Source organism: Mchenga conophoros, linkage group LG15 (genome assembly GCF_057382185.1).
Source record: "Mchenga conophoros isolate Kocher_MC1m ecotype Shallow Benthic linkage group LG15, M_conophoros_male_GT1.1, whole genome shotgun sequence".
Classification (NCBI taxonomy): domain Eukaryota; kingdom Metazoa; phylum Chordata; class Actinopteri; order Cichliformes; family Cichlidae; genus Mchenga; species Mchenga conophoros.
The window spans coordinates 40,856,556-40,865,686 of NC_140540.1; the positions used below are offsets into that span (position 1 = coordinate 40,856,556).

The following is a 9,131-nucleotide window of genomic DNA, read 5'->3' on the forward strand; positions in this document are numbered from 1 at the left end:
ATCCAATAAATCTCTCTAAATCCATCTGAGAGCTGAACTCTTGAAGAGTAGCAGAAGCAGCAAAAACCATCATTCTGGTCCTTCATTTAGTTTTTACGAAAAACTTTCTGCTGTAGGAGGCCACAAAGACATCTACAAATCATTACTAAGTAACATACAAATAATATGATAGAAGTTCAGTCACTAAAAAGGTGAATTTTAGCGAGTGACCTAAACCTACCCACATATTATTTGTCTGACATTTCCATTAAGGGAATTAAAGATAATCCAGAGGTCCTTTTCAAAGTACTGCAGCCGAGGTGAAGCACAGCAGCCAGCTGGCCACACCCGCCAGTGTCATCACCCAGCTTTCCATCAAACCTCACGTTATGCCATAAAAAATTTCAATGGGTTAAAAATTATACCCACTGTAAAGTTGGTATAATGGTCACAAAGAAGGAAATTTAGCACTAGGCTATAAACATTTTTTTTCTTTAAATTTGGACATTTTGCGAGTCTCTGGGAATTTACTCGCTGTTGGACACGGCCTCAAGTAGCCATTAGATGAACTACAGTTTTTGGCACTTATACTGACCTATGCTGACAATCGGTGCTGCCATAAGTTGATATCACTCTGATGAACTCCATTAATGTCCATCATCACAACAAGCAAAGCCCAGGTCCGGATCACTCTTTGGGTGTGTTACCTATTTGGATACTGAAACCACTGCACATAGTAATAACTTCAATAACACGCTATAAAAGGAGCTTATTATTATTATTAAATGTCAAAACAAACAAACAAAACAAATCTGTTTGAAAGGAGGCTATTTTGAATCCAAGACGTCACACTTTGTGCTGTTCCTTGATTACTTTGGTTTCTTTGAGTGGAGACATTCAAATTATTGTAACTACACTATCACTAATATTCAATTTGTCACACACAGAGTTTGCCCACAAAAACAAACCAATACAGGTCGTAAGTATAGCAGTCTAAATGTGTGTGAAGGTCCCCAGACAGTACAGACCTCAGCTAGTGTGTGTGTGTGTGTGTGTGTGTGTGTGTGTGTGTGTGTTTCCCCATCAAAGTCCTCGCATATATGGTTATTCCCTTTAACAGGGTAACATGCTCATCTTCACCCCCCTCATTACCATGGTGACAGATTTGCATGGAGCGATGGCTCTTTCTGCCTCCCTTTTCATCTCACACACACACACACACACGCACACACGCACACACGCACACACACACACACACACACACACACACACACACACACACACACACACACAGACACGCACTGCCGCAGTCAGTGCAAAGCACTGACTGCAGAAAGAGCTGCTCTGGAGAGGCAGGCCAATCATACAGAGAGTTAACGAGCGCTAACGGACCCCCTGTTAAAGGTACTGTTGCTATGGAAACAACTGATTCGATGCATGTGACCCCAATATGAGTCGACTGCATGAGATGAGAAAGGATGAAATAATCACAGTGAGTAGACAAACCTTTATTAAAAATACAACTAAACCAACAAAAAACTAAACAAACACCTCCGCCAGTAAACCTTAAACCATCACTGCAATGCCAACGCGCACACACACACACACACACACACACACACACACACACACTAATCCAGTCTTGCTGGATTCGAGGAGAAGGCTGAAAGTCATTAACCTTCACAGAGGCCTGACAGGACTGATGATTGACTCGGAGAGAGAGAGATGCTAAAAGAAAATCCTGTGTCAGCATTTAGACCGCAAGAGAGGAAACAGAAGGAAAGGAGGAAGAAAGAAAGGACGTTTAAGAAAGACCAGTGAGAAAGACACAGAGTAAAGAAAGGAAAGATCAATGACGAATGAAAGACAATGGGAAAATCTAAAAGTCAAAGTCAACCAACCACGTGGTTTAAAAGCAAACACCGAATGATGGGAAATGAGAAACAAAAAGCTTAAAATTAAGCAAAACAGAAAGAAAGAAATACACAGTGAAAAAAATTACTAGAAAGACAAAAGGCAGAAAGAAAAAACACAGAGTAAGAAAGAATGGAAGGATAAAGGAAAAAGAATAAAAACTAAAAACGATCAAATAACAAACAAACGCTGAAACCTGCTGACATGGTAAAAGCTGCAGCTCAAAAACACATGAATGAATTCAGATGTACGTCATAAATCTTCAGCATTTAAAGATTTCCAAACTGAGCCACTTCTGTCTTCACAACACCTGGAGGTGACTGAATGTGACAAAATGTTGCTGATTTTTTATGCTGCACGTAGGAGAGTGCAACATTACGAACACCAGCTGTCCCATTTTCTACAGAGGAAGCGTGTTTGTTAGCTTGTTTCAGTCTAAACAGCTGAAACAAAATAAATCATGTTGGTTTAATAATACAATCTGGTGCTGATTGAATATGCAACATAAAGTAGTTTTAAACCCGCAGAAAAACACTGACAGGATGCTGGCTCCATTTTCCTCCTCTTTCTTTCACCCTTTCTTTCATGCCTGGAGGATGCGGTTGCCACAGTAACCAGACAGTCCCAGAGGAGACAGAGATGTAGGGAGATGGAGGATGGGAGGATATGGGGGTGGAGCAGGTGGCAGGATTGATCGACTCTCACTTTGTTCACGAATATAAAAATAAAGCAGGTTACAAACCTCGAACTGGGACTTCATGAATAAAAACACATTTTACATCCAAGTGGGTCAAACTCACAGAGGGGAGATTTCTGCACAGAAAGTCTCATTGTTATATATTTACTTGAAATATATTTTACTGTGAAACACTGAAAACGAGTGCTGTTCAGGCCTCTTCAACCCTGATTATGTCTTTTTGATTAACTGTAGATACTTGATGCAAGAAACTGTTGGTTCTTTGTTTTAAATATATTATAAAAAGAGTTCTACATAAACTCATAAAAACACTAATAATAATAAGCCTTGCAGTAGTGCTTGTTGTGATTTGGTAAATAACAGATGACTGCAGTGATCGTTGTGTACGCAGCTCAATATCAGTCAAAACAATGACTGAGCTGCACTGATGCAGGTACTGGAGGCTGTGTATGCAGTGCATGATGTTAGTGTACATACTGTGCACCTGTTTAATGACAACAATGAGCTACAGCTAGCTCTTAAATACCTTCATGTTATGTTACTTATGTGTTATGCTAGTGCGCTATCATATGATTTAGTCCTATTGATCGCTTGATATAGTTTGATATATTTTTATGATTAATTAATTAATGACTCAACTGGATCTCAATTTAAAAATGTACCATTAGGTTATGAATATTAGAAAGTTATGTTGACACTGAAGGAATCACTGTTATCAAAAGTTCACCAGGCGAGGCACAGAGAAAGTTTAATAGATAAGAAGAAAAAAATTTATTTTTTATGTCTCTACCATAAAGGGAAGGATGTTTATCAAGTCCTAACAGCTACTAACTGTTAATAAAATGCTGCTCTGACCGGTTGATCAGCTTCAGGTTTGTCACGTGAGGCCTGGAGGAGGAACAGATGGATGGATGATGGATGAAAATTTTGCTCCAGCAAAGCGAGCGCCTCTTTATTAACCACAACAATCAGATACTTCCTGTCAGCAACACCAAACAGCTCTGCTGCTGCTGTTGTTGATGAAATGTGAGACTGAATGGTGGAGGCTGCTACGGAAGAATAAGCGTGAGAGTGAAAAGCATGGAAGCAGATGCTGATCGAAGAGGTGATTGATTTGATGACATAACAGTGAAGCAGTCAGTACAAACAGCTGCTCCTGTTGTGATGAGCAGACTCAGCGACAGGACGAGAGGACGTGTCAGCGAGCAATAACGCAGAAACACGTTCCTCCATCTTTGTTTTATGCTGCAGAAGTCGACCTCCTACAAATGACCTACATTCTCATGCAGGTGAAGCAAATACAGCAACGCAAAACCAGCTGAATGATGCAGCAAATAAATCTGCAGCACTGTTGATTAATCACATTTTTATGAATCTACTTTCATCTGAGCTCAATTTATTTGCGCATTTTGATAAAATTCTTCTTTTGGCTTTTCGTCCTTTTTCTCAAACTGCAAGAACATCTGGAATGCCATGAATCCAACGCTCAATCACAAAAAGTTCCCTCACTGAGAGCAAATAGCAGCAACAGCTTCAATCCCAAACAGATGATGGAATGAAGGTCAAAGGTCAGAGGTGACAGACTAAACTGATGCCCAGTCTGACAGAAAACACTAACCCCTACATAGCATAAGCTCCTCCTCCAACTTTCCAGCTCAGAGATCTGTCTGCGAGTCTCGCTGAGTCCGAGAAACAACGTTGCCAGAGGTCAGATGACCTTTTCCTCTGATTCAAGGAGGAAAATCAACAGAAATATGACAGAACGAAGAGGAAACAGACTGGACGTCAGCGCATGTGCACTGTGCTCATCAATAACAGTTTTGAGTGACTGTCTGAGAGCATATTTAAAGTAAACAGATAAAATCAGCTCTTCACTTTGAGCAAACCAGCTGATCAGCTCACTGATTTCCTTCCTTTGATGCTGGTTTCCCACAGAAAATTATTTTGTCCCATTATTATGCAGGGATGCTGCCGTTTCATTAGACTTTTCTTTTGATTTGAAGTGGCAGGCGGCAAACCAGAAGTGGGAATAACCCTGTCATGTGACCTACAGGGTTACAAGCATAATGACTCTGAAAGGCGTTTCAGGCTAAAGGCCGTTCAGAATGATCAAACAAGATTATTCAAAAACAGCAATATGCAGTTATTTTGCTATTCACATGTAAAAATGAAAAATAGATGACTTTGGTGGAGGACACAGGCTCACCCGGCCTGGACCAGCAGTGTTTTTGACCACACAGCCCGTCTCACAAGGACGACTGCAGGAAGTCAGCGAGTGCAGGAGGGGAGTCTAGATGACAGTCGCAGCAGACTCTCAGGCCGCAGGCAGCCACGCGGCGAGTGACAAAGAGCTGGAGCTGACATCCAACTGTTGTGTACTACAGAGAGCGCAGCGGGAAGAGACCACGATGCAGAGTCAAAAACAACGAGTAATACTCCGTCCATAGGTCACCGTGGCTTGAGCTGAACTAGACTGTGAGCGACTTTGAGCTTTCAGGCAGGGGCGAAAAAGCATTACTGTAATCATTATAATTAATCATTTGAAGTCAAAAGTCGAATTAGAGCTCAGCTCAAATTCTGGATATGAAATCTGTTTCCTTATAAGATCTTCAGCCCCTTTTTGCCACCTCTGTCTCTTTCTTGTCTGACAGTTATAGATCTGAAATGGATCTTTTTTATTATCTTAATCTTAATAGATTGTTTAATAAGAGTGTTCAGCCTTCCATAACACTTTGGTCTTTAGTTGGTTCATTGTCTTTTAAACTAGTTCACTAAAATAAAATAAAACCCCTCATTTTGTGCATCCTGGGATTTGTAAAACCGTGAAAACAGAGTTCAGCATTTCACTGTAACTTGATGTGCAGCAGAGGCTTCCAGTACGTTTTCTCCTGGTTTATCGGTGTGTTACCTAACACAAACACTGTCATACCCACAACACATGAGGAGCCACTGGTGCAACACTTGGGTAACATAACAGGGGTTTCGTGCACTATAGCTCTGTTTTTGTGTCTTTTAAAGCCTCTGTTTATTTCCTGTAAATGAAAGCTCGATGTTTGTTTCCACTTTTTGGTTGGGGCCCGTGAGCTCGGATATTATGATGAGGACTTTATGATAATCTCTGCGTTCTGTTGTCTTACGTACAATTGGAGGAAAATATTTGGAAACAAATCAGAATTAAGAACATTAAAAAAAGAAAAGGTTCACACAGATTGTGAGACATCAGACTGCGTCTCCTCCTACAGAAGACTGAATGAGACTGACTACATCAACACTCGTGTATTTTGGACCGCTGTCTCTGTCTGCAGTGGTCCTTCTGTCTTTCTTAGTTTTCAGTGTTTTTCATATATTTGTTTATCTATTGATATCTGATCTATTATCTATTTCTGCTTGTATTTTCTGTCTGACTCTGACTCTCAGTCTCTAAACCGGGGGCATCATTGACCCGCTGAGGCTTCTTCACTAATCCTTCTATGCTTATTAAAAAAAGCTTCAGAATGGTCCTTTAAATGCAAACTGACAGCTTTGTTTTGTTATTTTCTGTATTTGAGCTACTTCAAAGTTTTCTTTATTCTCTTTATGTATTCATTTTTTACTGTGAAGGGTGTTTCTGAGCAAACAGAGATGTGAGACAGCAGAGGAGCTGCTGGGAGCCACACCCTCCATCTGTGCCAGCAGCCTCCATCACACTCACTATAACAAAGCTTCAGATCACCAGGAAAAGACGTCTACATACAGAACAAATCCCAGAAAACTGAAGGTACTGTCTCTGTTTCTCATGTGATCAGTCAAACCACTAAAGGGCAATAGCCCCACAGTTTCTCTCACATTATTCTCAATAATGTCTGTGAAGGTTCGCAGTCATCATGGTCGCTGTAGTCTAAGGAACTTGGAAAGAAAAGCGTCTGGACTTCTTTAAGTTTCTCTGAAGACGTTAAGAGAGAAGAAAATGATTCAAAATCCTGTAGAGCACAGCACAGAAATCTTATTAAGCTTGGGGTTTAACTGAGAGCAGTCATGCGCCTTTGTTAGGGTCTCAACAGAACCGTGGGCTGGCTTAAAAAACAACTTGAGTTTTGCTGTGATTTAATCAAAGGAAATATTTTTATGATGAAGGATTTGAAATTATTCATACAGTCAAAGCAGCTACTGAGGATGAGATTTTTACAATAGCTCTCATCATGTAATCCAGGTCTCTCTGATGATGAGGCTGGACACTGGAGAAGCAGAGCAGCTCCTGCAATCATCGCTGTAGAAGGATCACCGCACTGACAGCAGAGATTTATCTGTAAATGTAGAATAAATCCCGCCAGCAGTTTAATACTCACACAATACGTTTCTTAATTTTTTATTTGGTTGTTGTTATTCCTCATTATTCATCCAAAAGTTATAGACCCTCTTAAGCTCTGACCCACTACTGCACTTTGTACGCTTGGACTGATTACCACATGGGCAAATGGCCACATACCCAGCACCCTGCAGCCAGTGGAAGCCCACGACAGTTGTTGTATTTCAAATATTTGCATAAAGGGATTTTTGTTTGAATGTTTTCTAAATTGAACAATCTAAGGATTACGACAGAGGTCTAATATTAACTGTTACGGTGATAGTCGTGGAGCATTCAAGGACTACCTGAGACAAGGAAAGTGAGCTGCATCCTCTGACGTACGTGGAGGAAAACAATTCTTAACTGTGGATTAAATTTTGCTAACACATACAGGTGAGACTGCTTAACGAGTATTGTACTGTACATGGTGAATAAAGGACGTAACAATAATTTAACAGGACAAAATGTAAGTATTACATGTTGTAATTGTGAGCTACCTCACATTTTCCTCTACAACTCTGTGCTTGGTACAAATACCAGACACCCTGTTTACAGAGTAGGCAGGTGGGCCTGTGGCAGGTTTGTGTTCAGGCTCGTGATAAACCGTGATCTCCTTTGTCCTTCCAGGGACACAGATATATACTATTCACTATCTCGATCGGTCTCCTCTTACTTACTGACCTACATCTGCCAAAACAGTATTGTCCCTAACGGTACCTTATTCTTATTCTTTCTATGTGTACATAAAGCTGCAAAGAATGTGGAACAATTACTTCTTCTGATGTTTGAACTTTCATTACATTTGATGTTTCTTATGTTTTTATACTGATTTTATATAATTTGCTATGTGTAATTTTAATAAATGTTAAAGGTCGTAAATACAACTCTGATTAAATGTCCGGCCTAAATTCACACGACAGCATTAAGGTGCCATGAAAGTACCTTTTTTTGCACCTTTTTTCATTCCTTTCAGAATTCTTTCCTGTATATTTCCTGTGAAATATTTTCCCTGAAATGCAAAACTTTCATTCAGTTTTATTAAGAAAAATAGCTCTGCTTTCACTCTTCTTTCTAAGGAAAGTTTAGGTGCTTTATTTATCAGAGCCTGGGCCTATTGATGCTCCCCTTTGCCCAATCCAGCTTGTTCAGTAATCCTGGACCCTCCCCTACACCACACAACAGAAAATACAAACCTACAGCAGCTGCACCCTTCATGTTCACCTTCTGCAGGCCTAATCAATGCAATAAATCATTCAGGAGCATGGCCTGCTTTTCTTCACCAATTCACAGATTATGCATGTGCATTAAAAGGAGCATATATGAAAAACAACCAACATAAAACTTCGATCTGACAGACATAAAAGCAGAAGCAGAGCAGCTCCAGAGGAACAATCACCACCACGCATTTTCTTAAAATCAGCACATTTCAATCACGATGAAGACAAACAATAAACAGAGAAACGCTGAAGAAAGCTGCGACAGCTCCAGCAGAATAAATGAATATTTAACAGAGTGGGGTGATGCATCCTTAACCAGTGAACCCAGTGAAACCAGCGCATACTGGGGGAGACTGCAGGAGACCTTCAAGGCCCAAAATGATCACCCAACTTAAAAAAACACCTCACAGTAAATTTCCATGTGACTTTCAGCTGAATGAATATCCATAGAGGATTTTCGATTTGATTTTTTGTTTTTACGATAAAACAGATATTTTTTCTACAGGACGCTTTCTTGTTATTCTTGAATCTGACCTCCTTTTTAGCTGCTGCTTCTCTGACGACATCTATGATTCATCAGCTCCTCCATCCTCCGCCATCCATCTGCATGCATGAAGGAGAAAATACAGCCCTCCCTTCCCTTCCCAACCCCATCACCTAATACCCCGCATGAATGATGGATGAAATGAAAACAGGGTGGAGGAAAACAAGAACATTAAAAATCCGACTCAAACCTGAAATCTCCGCCGCAGCTTTTAAAATCCGGACACATCAGCCTCCTCCCGTCTGACCTGCGCTCATCGGCGAGTCTCTTTATGTCTTTATCCGCTGCGTTTAGGAAGAGAACCACATCGAGTCGGACCGAACCGGACCGGGAGAGGACAGGAGGGTCGGTACGGTCGGAAAAAGCCAGATTATAAGGGAATGAGGGGTGAGATGGAAGCGACAAACCGAGGAGCGGTCGGTCCTTACCTCATGACTCTGAGACTCCGAGCAGAGC

The 9,131-nt window shown here is 40.8% G+C and overlaps 1 protein-coding gene across 1 annotated transcript in view; it reads right to left on the reverse strand.

Annotated features, from left to right (window-relative positions):
* Positions 1-9,131, reverse strand: part of apc2 (APC regulator of WNT signaling pathway 2) — a 42,460-nt gene extending 33,329 nt beyond the window's left edge. Inside the window, exon 1 of the mRNA XM_085245994.1 lies at positions 8,866-9,131. The gene's annotated coding sequence lies outside the window, so the exon portion shown is untranslated. The remainder of the gene's footprint in view (positions 1-8,865) is intronic.